We start from the raw sequence: 16,016 nt of genomic DNA, 5'->3' as shown, positions 1-16,016 counted from the left end.
TGATGACTGCACAACTATATGATGATACTGTGAGCCACTGATTGTATTCTTTGGATGGATGATACAGTGTGTGAACATTTCTCAATAAAATTGCATTTAAAAAAATCAAAGAGCTGACCTCGTAGACTTTTAAGATCCCTTCCAATTCACAAATTCTACAGCCAATACCTTTGTACCGATAAATGTTACAAAAAAATAACCTAGGCTCAGTAGGTGGAAAAACCAACCCTGATAAGAAAATGCACAAGGACTGTGATTATAGGGATTTGGGTCAACCACAGGCTGGATAAAAACAGATTTTCATAACAATGGATGAAAAAGAAGCCCAGGCAATACCACTCAAGTCTTTCTATTTTAAAATTTCACAGTTAGTGGCCAACAATTTACATTCATTCTGACTCAGTTTCAATGTAAAAAACATCTTCCAGGAGACAGATGCTGGGAAAATTTTAGAAGTCGTTATCTGTCATTTAATATTTTTACCAACAAGAGGAAAAATAAGTCTCAAGCCAGGCACTCCTCTCCCATCAGTCAATCCATAACTCTACAGATTCCCAGCTTGACAGCTTCCAGGTCCAGAAGAGCTCAAAGCCATCAGCAAAACCCTGCTGCCTAGAGTTCTGCAGTCCGTCACTCTCATAGCTCCTAAGGAAATAACCACGCAGTGAAGGAAAGATCAAGGGCTTGGAAGTCAAACAACTGAGTTCATCCAGTATTTCCTTTTTCTACTTATAATTACGTGACCTCGAACAAGCTTCTTAACTTCTCTCAGCCTCTATCTTCATCATTAATAAAAATAATCTTTACCTCCAAGATTCTGAGTCTAAATGAGACACTGTATGGGTACAAAGAGATGACGAATTTGGGGGGTTTAACAGCTGTGAGTTCCTTCCCCCTGCCCCACCTTTCCAAGGGAGAAAGGCTGTCCCAGGAAAAGGTTCCCACACTTAGCATCTTCTAGTCACACAGCATTCAATGATACCATTTTCCACCCCATTATCCAAACGTATCATGGAGGGATACCAAAACATGAGATTTCTTTCAATTTTTTCAACTTAAGAATGGGTCCCTTCTAACTTTCATATTACATGTTCCGTAATTAAGAAGTGATTTTTCTATACTACTCCCTACTTCTATATTTAGCAGACTTGCATATACCATATTATCTCATCCCTTAAGTCGTTTTCTGTCAAAATCAAAACTTTAATCTGTAACGGCAATAGAAAATGTACCTATTGAATCAAAATGAACTTGTGTCAAAAAAAAAAAAAACAAACCCCAAAACAAAACAAAACCCACAGCCCTGTCGAGGAACATTTGAGAGTGTTATTTGTATGCAGACAGGGCAGACCATCACCTGCCCCGGGTGGGTCTGAAGTCGCTTTATTGGCCTCCAGAGGGAGAAAGCCCCTCGTGAGGTCTACACAGGAGAAGAGAAGTGAGTCGGGGAGCCCGGCTCCCGGAGGCTGCTGCGCCGTGCTCCATTCCCGCAGTCAGGATCACACCATGACCAAGTTCTTTCCTTCTTCCTCTTCTCTCCAAGTGGCCAAGGTCAAAGGCCCACCGGCCTCCACCCTCCGAGGAGAAAGCCCCACGCCGGCCTGTCTTCTACCACTGCCTTCCCAGCAGCCGGATCAGAGGGGCAGGGCCACGGGGCAGGCCAGAGGAGGCCGCGTCTTCAGGCCTCAAGGGGCCCCAGCCAGCGTTCAGAAGCATTCAGAGATTTGGGTTTGAGCTTGAAGAGGTAAAGAAACCTCATCGATACTGTTCTGGGGAATTTCACATTAACTCTTGTTGGAGCAAGTTTTGACAGGTGGTTGTAAGGTGTGGACAGGCGATCTCGTGTGATGGTTTTACCTAGGCACACACCCTCCCTCCACCGGGTCTGGCTGTGTGACGCTGGACGAGTTCCCTAACCTCTCTGGGCCTTGGTTACCTCGTTGCAAAATGGTCACAATAATAGGGTTGCTCTAAGAACTAAACGAGTCACCACATGGAAGGCATTCAGAACAGAGCCCAGCACACGGTGGGACTTCAATAAACAGCTGTTGCATGAATGAATAATTGTTAGCTACTATGAAACATATATATGCTCACACTGTATTGATAATGCACACACAAAAAAGTTTAGGAAACATACTTAACTATTAACGATGATGACCTCTAGAGATGGGGAGGTTGAAAATCTGTTTTTCAGTCTTATATGTATATTTATGGAATGTTTAAACAAACGTGTATATATAATTTATTTATAATTTATATAATTATATATGAATTCGCCCCAAAACAGGTTGCTGGACAATGTGATTTTTTACTCAAAAATCTTCAAAGCATGGTGGGATTGTTTCAGGAAGTTAAAGTTGTAGAAACAAAAAAAATCTTCTTCCAGTCTAAATCCAATGATGCTCCAATACCATTTTAAATGAACTATATTACACAAAATCGACACAGACACTCCGATGCTTTTTTTTTTTTGTAAAAATAAAATTTTTGCAGTTAAGTGAACCTTCCTTCATGCACTAGCTCACAGATCCAGTTACAGCACCAGAACCTGCACTCAGTTCTGTTTCACAATCCAACCTTCCTGACATCACATCCATGAGTTTTTCATCCAATAGCTTCAGCCCAATTTAGACGGCCACCAATACCAATTCCACACAACAGTCAAAGCTCTCTGTTTGAAAAGACTCGGGGAGTCCTGAGATACAGCAGGTATCCGGCTGTAAATAAACAATCCAAATTTCACCTGTTCAATAATAACAAATCCTGTTTCATTCCTCTCTAGGTCTACCTTTCGGGTCTTTTTCTAAGCTCTTTTATTCAGTTCCAGCCTAAGAACTCAAGTTAGGTACAGTGGCTTGGAGCCATTACCCCGGAAAAACACATTCTTAGTCTACATCCACCCCTGTGAGTGTGGACCCAGTGTAAGGAGGACCTTTTGGAGAGGCTACTTCAAGAAAGTGGGACCCAGCCCAATCAGGATGGGTCTTAATCCTATTCCTAGAGCCCTTGCAGAGAACCCCACAGAGGAAATCCCATAGGGAGCAGCCAGAAGCCGGAAGGCAATGGAACCCAGAAGAGAAGCCAGGAGCAGCCGCCATGTGCACTGTCACAGGACAGGAAAGCAGAAAAGCCAAGGACCAGGGCTCTCCAGCAGCCGGCCCCAGGAAAACAATAATAGGGTGTCTTCTGGGAGAAAACGTCACCTTGCCGACACCTCAATTTTGGATGTCTCCTAGCCTCAAAACCCTGAGCCAATAAATTCCCATTCCTTACGAACCCACTGCATGGTATTTGTTTTAGCCACTGGGAAACTAAAACAATCAGTAAATACTTTCCCAGTTTCCTTCATCACTACCAATAATGCTAACCCCCCCCCCCCATTTCACTCAGGGCTCACCGAATGTCTCACACCATACAAAGCACTTTATAGTCATTATCTCATTTAATATTTTTACCTTTATAAAATTGATATGGTGTCCCCCATTTTATATAAGAGGCTCAGAGAAAGTGACTTATCCAGGATTACCCATTATTAGTAATTAAGTGCCAGAGCCAGAATGCAAATCCAAGTCTGGCCAGCCTGTGGCTCTTCCATTACACCTGGCTGCACACACCTCAGGCTCAGCGGAAACTGAGAGATCATGTTATTTTGGAGGCTTCAGAAAGTCTTCACGCCGTGGTACAAAAGATGGTTCAGTCTTGGGAGAGGAGACCCTTTTTGTTCTGTGAGGTCATCTCACTTGGAGGACAGAGCACGTGTCTGGGGCCCTGCCTTTTCAGGTGAGAGTGTCTCTCACGCCCTGTGCAGATCAGTTTTCTTTGTCTTCTCCAAATACCTGTCTAGCTGGAGTCTCTCCAGACGCGGTCGTGATAACGCCGAGCCTTACCTGGCTGATGACAAGCCAGGTCACAGACACTGCTCTCCTCCTCCCCAGGCTGCACAAACCTGCCAAACTGCAAAACTAAACCAAGGACTTGTAGAACATTCCTGACAGGCAGATGACTGTTTTTTTTGTCTTGTTAACCAACCGTACTGCACTAAAAAGTAAACAGAAGTCGGGTAAAGCCACTCAAGTGTGGCTGGCCGACCGCATGCTTCTGAGAGCTGAGAAAGCCTGGGCTGCTCAGTGCCACCTCCCAGGCCCCTTCCTCCTTCCTGAACCTTCTCTCGCATTGGGTACTCCATTCAGACCTCTCAGACAGCATCTGGCAGGATCTGACCCAGTTAGTTCCACACACATCTGCCTCTCCCACTGCGTGCACCTATGAGCTGCACCTGGGCTAGAGCTCTGACTTATTCTCCTCTACACAGAAGAGCTACTCCAGGGCCACTGAACAAATGAATGAACAAACAAATGAATAAAAGATCAGGAGAGCACAAGTACTTCCTATCGGCCAGGTACAGCAACTAAGCTGTTCTCAGCCGTGCTGTGACAGCTCTATTATAATGGTTCTTGGGCTTACAAATCAACTTGGTGTCAGAACTAGAGACCACAGGAAGTCATAACAAATAAAGAAGCAGTGTGGTGCGCTAGTGAAAACACAGGCTTTGGAGTCAGGAGTTTAAATTCTACCTCCTTGATGAGTTTGCGCAAGTTACTCAATGTCTCAACCTTGTTGTCATCTGTAAAAGGAGGAGAGCCTCTACCTCACAGGATACTGAAAAGATTAAAAGATAGAATATATGTCAAGTGGTCACACAGAGCCTGGAACACTCAACAAATGGTAACAATGATGACAGTGATGCCACAGGCACCAAAAGACTTCAATAATACCATCTTTTTGAAGAGTTTGCTCTCCCTTACCATAAAGACAATGCATCAGAGCTTCTTAGAGAGCCACTCTTCAAGAAGAGCATAATTCAAAGAGTTAACCCATCTGGAGAAAAATGTCAAGAAACCTAATTATGACCTCCCAATACACAAATCTGAATTCACTGGGAAGAGGGGATTTGAAAAAGAAAACGTCATGCTGGATGTCCTCAATGATCTTACACTCAATTATCCTTAATGTTCATGCTGGTGGCCACCTTCACGTGCATTTCCACATCTAAGACCTAAAGTATGTGAGATGTGGTAGACTGCAAATGTGTGGGAAAACCCTCTGCAGGTTTCAAATGTCATTCAAAATGCTCAGCTCAGAAACACTTTTCAGACCCAGTCTCTTTTCCTCGTTGGACACTACCACGTATCTCTGTCCCTCAAACACCACCTAGAGGCACCGCGTCCTGCGCCCAGGAAGCCAATTCTGTACATTAGCTCTGACGGAAAGCTCCAGACTAGCTGTCAGCACCACACACCCAGCTCCACCTATCACAGCTAAAGATTACTCTGGTTTGTCACATGTCACACCATTATCTAACCTCCAGGACAAGGACCTGTCATTATCACTTCTTTTGCTGTTTCTTAATAACTTTTCTTATTAAAAACGACCCAGATAAGGTGCCCCGAATAGCCAAAAATATCTTGAGAAAAAGGAATGAAGTGGGAGGTCTCACACTACCTGACTTTGAAGCATATTACAAAGCTACAATGCTCAAAACAGCATGGTACTGGCATAAGGACAGATATACTGATCAATGGAATCGAATTGAGTGTTCAGAAGTAGACCCTCGCATCTACGGACAACTGATCTTTGATAAGGCAGTGAAGCCGAAGCAACTGGGAAAGAGCAGCCTGTTCAATAAATGGTGTTTGGAGAACTGGATATCCATTTCCAAAAGAATGAAAGAGGATGTCCATCTCACACCTTATACCAAAATTAACTCAAAGTGGATCAAAGACCTAAACATTAGCACCAAGACCATAAAACTCTTAGAAGAAAATGTAGGGCAATATCTTAAAGATCTTGTGACGGGAGTTGGTTTCTTAGACCTCACACCCAAGGCGCGAGCAACCAAAGAACAAATAGACAAATGGGATCTCCTAAAAATTAAACACTTTTGTACATCAAAGGACTTTGTCAGAAAAGTAAAAAGGCAACCTACACAATGGGAGATGATATTTGGAAACCACATATCAGATAAGGGTTTAATATCCCGAATATATAAAGGAATCCTGCATCTCAATAACAGAAAGACAAACAATCCAATTAAAAAACGGGCAAAGGACATGAACAGACATTTTTCTGAAGAGGAAATACAAATGGCTCAAAAACATATGAAAAAATGCTCAACTTCACTGGCTATTAAGGAAATGCAAATCAAAACCACAATGAGATATCATCTCACACCTACCAGAATGGCCATTATCCAAAAAACAGAAAATGACAAGTGCTGGAGAGGATGTGGAGAAAGAGGCACACTTATTCATTGTTGGTGGGACTGTAGAATGGTGCAACCACTCTGGAAGACAGTGTGGAGGTTCCTCAGGAAGCTAAATATAGATTTGCCATATGACCCAGCTATTCCATTGCTAGGTATATATAGCAAGGTATATATACTTAAGACACAAACAGACATTTGTAAACCAATGTTTATTGCAGCATTATTCACAATTGCCAAGAGATGGAAACAGCCCAAATGTCCATCAAAGGACAAGTGGATAAACAAACTGTGGTATATACACATGATGGAATATTATGCAGCTGTAAGACAGAACAAAGACATGGATCATGTAATAATGTGGATGAACCTCGAGGACATTATGTTGAGTGAAGTTAGCCAGAAACAAAAGGACAGATTCTGTATGGTCTCACTAATATGAACAGACATTAATGAACAAACTTGGGGAGTTAAAAGCTGACAACACAGGCGACCAGGAGATAGAAAGAGGGCAGAGCCCAGCCATTTGATGCTGAAGGACTACAGAATGTTTAGAATTGATTGCATAGATCCAGAAATAGATAGCATAATACTGTGTGATGGTAGCACGGTATTGTAAGTACACTGAACAAAGATGTCTGTGAGTAAAGCTGAAAGAGGTGGGATAGGAGAATGTATGACACCAGAGGTAAAGATAGATGATAAAGACTGGGACTGTATAACGTGGCAAAAACTGGAGTGGCCAATGACTGTTACTAAATATACAAATATAAAAATGTTTTTGCATGTGGGAAAGCAAATGAATGTCAACCATGTAGAGAGTTGAAAAGGGGATGGTATTCAGGAAAAAACATAATCAAAGCAAACTGGAGTCTATGGTCAACAGTAACATTGTAATATACCTCCATGAAATGTAACAAAGGCAATATGCCAATGCTAAATGTATATGAGGGGGATATAGGGGAGGAATATGGGATTCTTGGTAGTGGTGTTATTTGCTGTCCTTACTAGTATATTGTATTGTATGACATATTATTTTTCTTATCATTTTTTTCTTACTGCTAAAAAAAAAAAACAATTTTTCTTGTAGTTAAAAAAAAAAAAAAAAAAAAAAAGACCCAGAAAGGAGATTTGACAAAGTTACTCATCTCTCCTCAAGTGCCCCAAGCAGTACTGCATCCATATACTAGGGACATGTGTTTGGTCAAGTAAAAGAAAACCAACATTTCCAAACGCCAAACTTACCAACGGCAGCACCACCCAGAACCCTGAGTGGGCAGAAGAACAACATTAAGTGTACAAGGCAGGGGACAATGTTTAGCAGCAATGCGGCCATGAAGAGAAGTGTTTAAACTGAGGTGTTTTAGAACATATAATGGCTGTGTTCTAACACCTCCAAGGGTTGAAAAATATGCCCTTTTTTCTGTATTAGAAAACAGGTAATGGATTGAAAGGCTATTCTTTCAAATCTTAGAAGTACAATGAAACGACTACCAAATGGTTTAGGCTTTATGAGACAGCCCACTAAAACCAAATATGACTGCATCCTTGAAACAAGAGAAGGATTTTTTTTTCTAACATTTTCAGGGATTATAAAGGAGTTCTTAAAATTAAAAATATTAAGCCAATAAAAAATTCATAGATGCATCTACAGAAATGTTGAGGGGCTCTCCCAAAAAGGAAAGCAAAAAGACAAAGCAATGGAGCTTATTGGAAGCAGTGTAGTTATTTTAGGATATTTGTTTTTCTTATTCCTTTGTTTTATTTTGTTTGAAATTTTTTTTAATTTTTTGATAAAGTTTTAAAAAAAGATACAGCAATGGAAAGATAGAAAAAAAGTATAAGAAATTCAGCAGCATATATGTTCAGAATAGAGGACAAGAGTTTTCAGATGGACTGGGGTGGCCAAGTTCCCAACGCACGGAATGAAAAATGACCCAAACCCTGGCTTCACCACCACGAAATTTCTGAACGCCAGGAGACTACACAGAGGAAAGAGCACATCACACACAAAGGAATGGCTTTGTCCCTACTGGCAGCCACATTAGAAGTTGACCAAGGTCTTAAAAATTCCACAGGAAAATTATCTCTAGTCCAGCATTCTATACCCAGTCACACTATCCATTAAAGGTAAGAGTAAAATATTCCAACATTCAAGATTTAAAAAAAAAATCCTTTCTTAGAAAGCTACTAGTGAACGTGCTCAACCAAAATAAGACAGAAAATTTAAAAAGGAGGAATCTCACCAGGGAAGAGGTGACAGGAATTCTCACAGTTGATAGAAAGATCTTAAGTCTACAAGCCTAGAAAACAAGCAATCTAGAATACAAAAGGAGAAAAATCAGGTCCACAAAGAAGTATCCTAAGAAAAGAACAAAATGGATAGACTGCCTGATGCATACAAATATACTGACAGGAGATTTATACTTCAGGTGGGAGGGGGGCGGAGGCATGTCAATAAATGACAGATACATAGAAAACAAAGTAAGGCAATTATTCACTCTAGGGAACAGGAAAAAAAAAACTATAAAAGAAAGGAAATGTAATCAAAATAGACTAAAATTGCAGCTATAAACATCTACATAATCGTAGTAAGTATTGATTAATATTTATTCAAACAAAACCTTTAACAACATTATACTAGGAGGTTGAAGGAGAAAGAAGTGGGCAGTAGAGGAAGGCGTAGGGTCAGTGTCTTAAATCCACAGTAGGGTGGCAAAAACAAACAAAAAATCTAGAAGAAATAGTTAAAAATGGTTGCCTCTGGGGAGCAGGAGTCAGGGTGGAGAAGGGTGTGGCAGGGCAGGAATTTTACTGTTTTCTTTCTAAGCCTTGCAGAACTTTGGACTCTCAAAACTATGTGCCTGTTTAACTTTGTTTAAAAATGGATATTTAATTTTAAAACAAAATCTGATACTAGACCAACAAGAATATTGGGTTAAGCACTGCATTCTTATTTGGAAATCAACCCCTTTCAAAATGTATGGAAAGCTATAACTCCTCTCCCCAGCAAACACACACATGCACAGGCACACAAAACGTGTGCACAGAATTTCAGGCAGTTCATAAATTCCTGAAGACCAAGTTAAAACTTTAAGATTATAGATTCTGGTTTCTTACAGGAACTTCATTTCGAATCAGAGCTTGTCATTCATTGCAAACAAAAACTATCTTATGAAAAACTATTGAAAACATCTACATGATCACATGAGGTCATGTTTGCTCTTAAAATACTTGGAGACTCTCCAACACCATGTTGGTGTTTACTTGAACACGAGATGTCCCTAATTCCTACCTATCAGTGAAGGTACAAACTTTGTTTTCAGGTCTTTGTTTCCACTTGGAGAGAATTAGATGCTATAAAACTCAGGAACACAATCATTCTTGGGTTGACTCAGCTGGTTCTGTTCTAGAAATGGACTTAAATTCAAGCACCTTTCACCCATGCAGAGTCCTTCATGGAAACCTCAAAAAGTCAAGATCCCTGCACTCCCTTTACCCAGTGTTTTGATGGATGATAGAAAAACGGGGACAAAAACTAAATGAAAAATAGGGTGGGAAGGGGAGGGGTGATTTGGATGTTCTTTTTTTATTTTTATTTTTTATTCTGATTCTGATTCTTTCTGGTGTAAGGAAAATGTTCAAAAATAGATTGGGGTGATGAATGCACAACTATATGATGGTACTGTGGACAGTTGATGGAACACCATGGATGACTGTGTGGTATGTGAACATATCTCAATAAAACTGAATTCAAAAAAAAAAAGTCAAGATCCAAAATTCCCCACCTGGCTGGTTTTTCTAGAAGAGGAATTACTTGAATGACTTCTTGGCAAAACTTTTGTGATCAGAGCAGTCCATTTAAATATGCCCAAACACAAATTTTAGATCTTTTTCAGAATAACTTATCTTCACTGCTGCCAACCTTCCCCACAGATGTGGAAAGAAGGCTCAACACAGAGTCAGGTCCCTGCCACTTTACTGAAAATTCCAGTATCTTCATTTATTTATTTGCTAATGAGGACAATAATAACAACCTCATAGGATGTTGCAATAAATCAATTAGGAAACTGCAGTAGGCGGGAAAATGGCACCCAACATACCCGAGCGCTAATCCCTGGAGCCTGCCAGTAGTTAGTTACGTTACCCAGCCAAAGGGGCCTTAATTTAGGCAGAGTACCCTGGGTTACCCAGGTGGGCCCCATCTAATCACAGGCGCTGTTAAACACAGAAAACTTCCTCCGGGTGGGGGAAGAAGAGAGCTGCGGCCAACAGGGAAGTCAGAGACACTGAGTAAAAACAGACGTCTCAGTGCTGATTCTGAGATGTGGGGGGCACATGCAAGGACCAGAAAGGCCTCTGGGAGCTAAGGGCAGGCCCCACCTGACAGTCAGCAAGGAAGCGGGGACCTCAGTCCTGTAACTTCAAGGAACTGAACTCAGCCAACCGTCTCAACAAGCTGTTGTTCCCCAGAGCCTCCAGGACAGGAAGCAGCCCAGTGAATTTTATAACCGACAGAACTGGGAACCAGTAAATGCATGTTTTCAGAGGGGATGGTAAATAGTTACAGTAGCAATAGAAAACTGATGCGGTAACATATGTTGCAGCATATGTAACCTAACAGAGGGTGTGTAGCACACTGACGCTCAGTAGAAGCCTGATGATTTCCTTAAAGCAGTAGGCAGAGATGACCCTATTCCATCGGAGACATGACAGACTTGCATTAAACTTAGTCTGAAAGAAGCAGGTGACTGCCCAGAAGGTGTACAAATTTTAGCTTTTGGGTCATTCCCTGTCCTTCCCCTAACTTATAAATCCACCAATACCTGTCTTACCTGATGAACTCAAAATACCATGTGGGAGAATACATGCTGTACTGTGTGCACCAACCAGCCCCAAACACCTGACCACACCTCACCCCAGCCCTTACCAGGTCTGCTTCTCCCACAGGCTGTGACCCCGGCTCCGCACGTGGAGTCCCCATGCCCCAACTCTCTTCGCATCTCACATCTCTCTAGCACAGTACTTGGGCAGATACTAAGGTACCTACGTCAACATGTGACAAAGAGTATGACTGAATATTTGCACAGGAAATAGAACTTCTTTCAAGACCAGTGACAGGTTTCGTTAGCCTTCGCAATCCTCCCACCCTAAGATCCTCCCAAGGACCTTCAGAAGTAGAGAGGACAGGAAGGAGGTAGGAGAGAAAGAGACAGGAGGTTGGGAACCTTCCGCACAAAGAGCCGCCCCTGTGGCTGGGGCAGAGAAGGAACCTGGGGAGCTCCTGGGCGCTGGAGGTGGCTCGCTCTGGGGCTTGCAGCTCACTGTCGCTGGCTGTTCACCTGCCAGCAGGTGGATGCTTGGCCCACCTTGACCTCTGACTGCCCCCTGCCCTTCCCAACCTCAAGAGGGGTGAGTAGGAATTGAAATTATGCTTCATTAAAGGAAGATCCATGGGAATGTAAACAATGGAAGAGACTATGAAGAGCTAAATTATGCACATGCAGTCATTTTCGTCGGAAAAGATTAACAGTAACTGAAATATGAACTTGGTGTTTCCCCCAAAGGCTAAAACATCAAACAATATTACAATTAAAGGCAGAAAACAATCCTAAATGGAACTGCCTAACACACCTCAAATTAAGGATCACCTGGGTATTAAACATCTGGGGCTTGAATGAAAAATCGGATTCATTAAATTCTTAATGGAGCATTAAAATAAATTCTTAGAAACGCAATATTTTACAAGTGAAAAAATTCCATTACATCTATGATTTCATTGGATCCTCAAAACAATCTCTAGAGCTACGTAGAAATAGTATAGTATCAATTAACTCCATGTTATAGATAAGGGATCTGAAGTTCAGAGAAGTCACTGGACTTAACAAAAGGCCCTGGGCAACTCCAAGACTTAGCCTCCTTTAGTAAAAAACAAGACAGGGCAATTCAGAAATGGAGAGTTTAAAACCTCTCTTCTCTATCCCCAGGAATCCCCTTGCAGGAGATAACTCTTTTCCATTTAATCAATACAAAAACCCAACCTGTCACACATGAAATAATACTCTCTCAACACAGAAGCATTAGCAAGTGGAGTTTCAGAGAAAGCATTAATACATCTGAAGCAATTATAAAGGAAATCCAATTGAGGTTTTGAAGCCCCCCCCCGAACCCCCATAATAAGATTCCTAAACAAAACAAGCCACCTGTAGAAATCTTGGACTGCACAGGGAGCATGTAACAAAGTACTTAGGTTATTTTTTTATTTAATTAAGAAAAGACTGCAAATCAAAATAAAGACAAAAATCCTACTGAGTTAAATAAAACTTGTACTTCAGTAGTGTCACTACCAAATTGGCCCACGGAGGGCTGTTTTCATCTAATTTTAATCCCTGTAATCATCTAAATAATTAAGAATAGCAGAGAAAGTTGTGTATCCTTTCTCCAGAGACATGTCTTCCACCAAATTCCCACCCTACCAAACAGATAAACTGGAAGGGAGCTTAATAGTTTAAAGGATTAATTACCATATTCCTTGAACTTGGAGCTCCATTATAGGTCATTTAACATATGACATCATCTTTTGCTAAGAAGTCATTTTAAACTATGCTTGTCGGAAACATACCTGTCACACAAAGCTTAGCACACATACTCGAGGCACTCCCCAAATTCCATTGATTTCCAATTCCCCAAAGTAAAATCCCTGATAGAGACCGGGACATACACAAGCCTGCAGTTGGCAGATATCACATGACACATAAAACATCCACCAAATGCTCCAGACAAAAGAGTTGCACCCAACAGCCTCATGATGAAAAAAATAAAACCCATTTAATACAGTGAAGATGTTGCAAGTAAAACATAATTATGAAGAACAAGCGAGACAACACCAAAAAGCCTCTCAAGGTCCCATCATGGATACCTGATGCAAAGCCCAAGGCAAACATTTTCTAAAAGAACTTCCACTTTAGCATCTACGTTTTCAAAGATCTCCACTATTTATGCCACTGCCACTAACAGAACTTCCCTCTGTTATATTTGGTTGATAGAATTAAAGATTGAGGACTGAGAAGGTTCTTAAAAATTCCCTGAGATAAGACCCTCAGATGTGAGGAAACTGAGGCTCAGAAGGGGTGACTTTCCAGGAAAACATAGTAAATTAATTCCAGAACCAGAATGAGACCCAATAAATTCTAACAGTATTCTACATTAAGCAGCAAACACTAGGAATTAATAGCAAATATTCATCAAAAAACCCTTGAGAGAGTTGAAGAATTGCAGTTTTTAAGTAACATGAAATACATGGGTTCATGGTACAGAAAACGGGCGTCTCACTTAGATGCACCTCTTTCCTGCTCTCCCTGCAATCTGTGCTACCAGAGCCTTCACCAAGCTGTGCCCCAGTTAACCACTTACTGCCCAAACCCACCCACCTGTGGAGAGACCACAAGAAAGGACAAGAAGGTGACCCACCTTGGCTGGGGGTGAAGGGTGGGATGGGCAGGGGATGGGGAGAGAAGGCAGAAGAGCCAAATCATGAAACGCCGGGCGTGTATGCTGAGTCTGGGTTTTATGATAGCCCGCGGTTACTGCCACATTTTTGTTTTGTATTCCTCTTATTTACACCATCCTGTCCAGAAAGAATTTCAAGGGGGTTTGCTACAGTTCCCAGATCCCTTGCTCAGGCCCTAACAGTCTTAAAAGGGAAAGTCTGTCTTGATTGACTTTGCATTCCCTGGGAAAGAACGGGTGTGTGTTTGTTTCAATGTGATGAAAGGATAAGTGAACGAATGATCCCACTTTAGCAGCCAGATGCCGGTCACTGAGGGGGGCATCAAGTCTCAACGTCCAGCTGAAATCCCACTGTTCCCCTGTCCACCCACCTCGCCCTGGCAATTCCTTCCTAAATCTGACCTCCAACCGCAACTGCCTTTGCCTAATTCCGGGTGTGGATTCGCCGGCTTCCAACGTTCTTTTCCAGCCCGCCAAATTCTTGGGACAGCTTCCTCCACTCTCCATGCGCTGAAAGCTGCAAAATTAAATCTGGGTTTCCAGATTTTTTTTTTCTTCCCAATTCTAACGGAAGAAATCAAGAAGCGCCAGGCAGAGGGCTCTGTCCCTCCAGCCAGAGGCGGCTCTGGGGGAGCAGGAAGCGCGGCGGCCGCCACCAGCGAGGCGGTGGGCGCGGTGACAGCGCCGCGCGTTCCCGGGGGGGTCCCAGGCCGGGCCCTCCCCGCCGCCCGCGGCCCCCGGAAGCCCTGCTCCCGGGCTTCTGCTCATCTGGCAAATAAAATGATAAATAAAAGAGCCCGCCTGTCGTCCGCCCCGGGCCAACTGCGCCCTGCGCGCAGCCCGAGGCACCCCGACGCGTCGGGACCCGCACACCGCCCCATCGGAGACACGGATCGACGCCCCGAACAACAGGCGGGCCCCCAGCACTTACACACAAAGGGGCGGGCCGCAGTTCACACCCGGGCACGCCACGGGAGGGAGAGGGGACCGGGGCCGAGTCCCCACTCGCAGGGTGGCCGCGACCCTCACGCGCGCGCGTCCACGCAGTCACCCTCGGTGACAGGCAGACAGAGAACCAAGGGGAGGGGTCGAAGGGGCTCCAGGACAGCGCCTTCCTCTCGCAGGCTGACCCGGGGCCCCACGCGCGCGGGCCCACGCAGGGTCCCTGTTGGTGACAGACACACAGGGAACCGTCACACTCCGGGGGGCACCGGGACAGGTCCCCACGCGCGCGGGCCCACGCAGGGTCCCCGTTGGTGACAGACACACAGAGAACCAGCCACACCCCGGGGGGCACCGGGACAGGTCCCCACGCGCGCGGGCCCACGCAGGGTCCCCGTTGGTGACAGACACACAGGGAACCGTCACACACCGGGGGGCACCGGGACAGGTCCCCACGCGCGCGGGCCCACGCAGGGTCCCCGTTGGTGACAGGCACACAGGGAACCAGCCACACCCCGGGGGGCACAGGGACAGGTCCCCACGCGCGCGGGCCCACGGAGTCGCTCTTAGTGACAGCCACGCAGAGAACTGGCCACGCCACGGACGGGGAGGGGCGGGGGTCCGACACAGAAGCCCCCGCCCGGGCGCGACCCGGCCCCCCACGCGCGGGGTCACGCAGGACCACGCAGGGCGCGGAGCCCCTCGGTCTCGGCCCGGGCGGGACAACGCCAGGGCGGCCGCGCCGGGCCGCTCAGCCCCCGACCCGGTCCCTCCGGCTCTCAGGGCGGCGGCCGCCTCCTGGGGCAGCCCCCGCCCCGCGCCCCCGGCCCGCCCGGCCCGGGACCCCCGCCCGCCTCACCTCCGGCCGCCGCCCGGGCAGCGCTCGCCCCTGGTCCGCGGCGCCCGGGCCGAGAGGGGCCGAGGCGAGCAGCTGCCGCAACAATGGAGCCCCGGGGCGGGGCCGCTGCTCCGCTGCTCTGCTGCTCCGCCGCCGCCTCGGCCGGGTCCGCGCTCGGAGCCGCTGGGGTTCAGCTCTCCCCGCCGAGCTCTGCAGACTCCAGGCAGCGGCCGCGACAGGACCGCGCAGGCGCACACTCCGCGCCCCGCCCCCGGCCAATGGGCCCGCCCCCCAACCAATAGGCAGGGCGCCGGGCCGAGGGGGCGGGGCCGGGCGAGACAAAGGGAGGCTGGGCGGGGCCGCGCCCGGCGGAGGGGAGGGTGACTCGAGCGGGCCGCTGCGTTCCTGGAGCGCCGACCCCAGCGTCCGCTTGGAGTCCGATCGGCAGGCTGTGCCGTCCCA

The 16,016-nt window shown here is 45.3% G+C and overlaps 1 protein-coding gene across 2 annotated transcripts in view; it reads right to left on the bottom strand.

Moving 5' to 3' along the window:
• The window catches only part of AFAP1 (actin filament associated protein 1), a 191,569-nt gene extending 175,783 nt beyond the window's left edge, over window positions 1–15,786 (bottom strand). The window contains exon 1 of one of the 2 annotated variants that reach the window (XM_037829327.1): window positions 15,576–15,786. The gene's annotated coding sequence lies outside the window, so the exon portion shown is untranslated. The remainder of the gene's footprint in view (window positions 1–15,575) is intronic. The other variant, XM_037829329.1, reaches the window with a different exon arrangement.
• Between the last annotated feature and the right edge of the window lie 230 nt (window positions 15,787–16,016).

The sequence above is a fragment of the Choloepus didactylus genome, chromosome 3, assembly GCF_015220235.1.
Source record: "Choloepus didactylus isolate mChoDid1 chromosome 3, mChoDid1.pri, whole genome shotgun sequence".
Classification (NCBI taxonomy): domain Eukaryota; kingdom Metazoa; phylum Chordata; class Mammalia; order Pilosa; family Megalonychidae; genus Choloepus; species Choloepus didactylus.
Note: the sequence above shows the minus strand (reverse complement) of the source record. Positions and strands in the feature narration are given on the sequence as shown.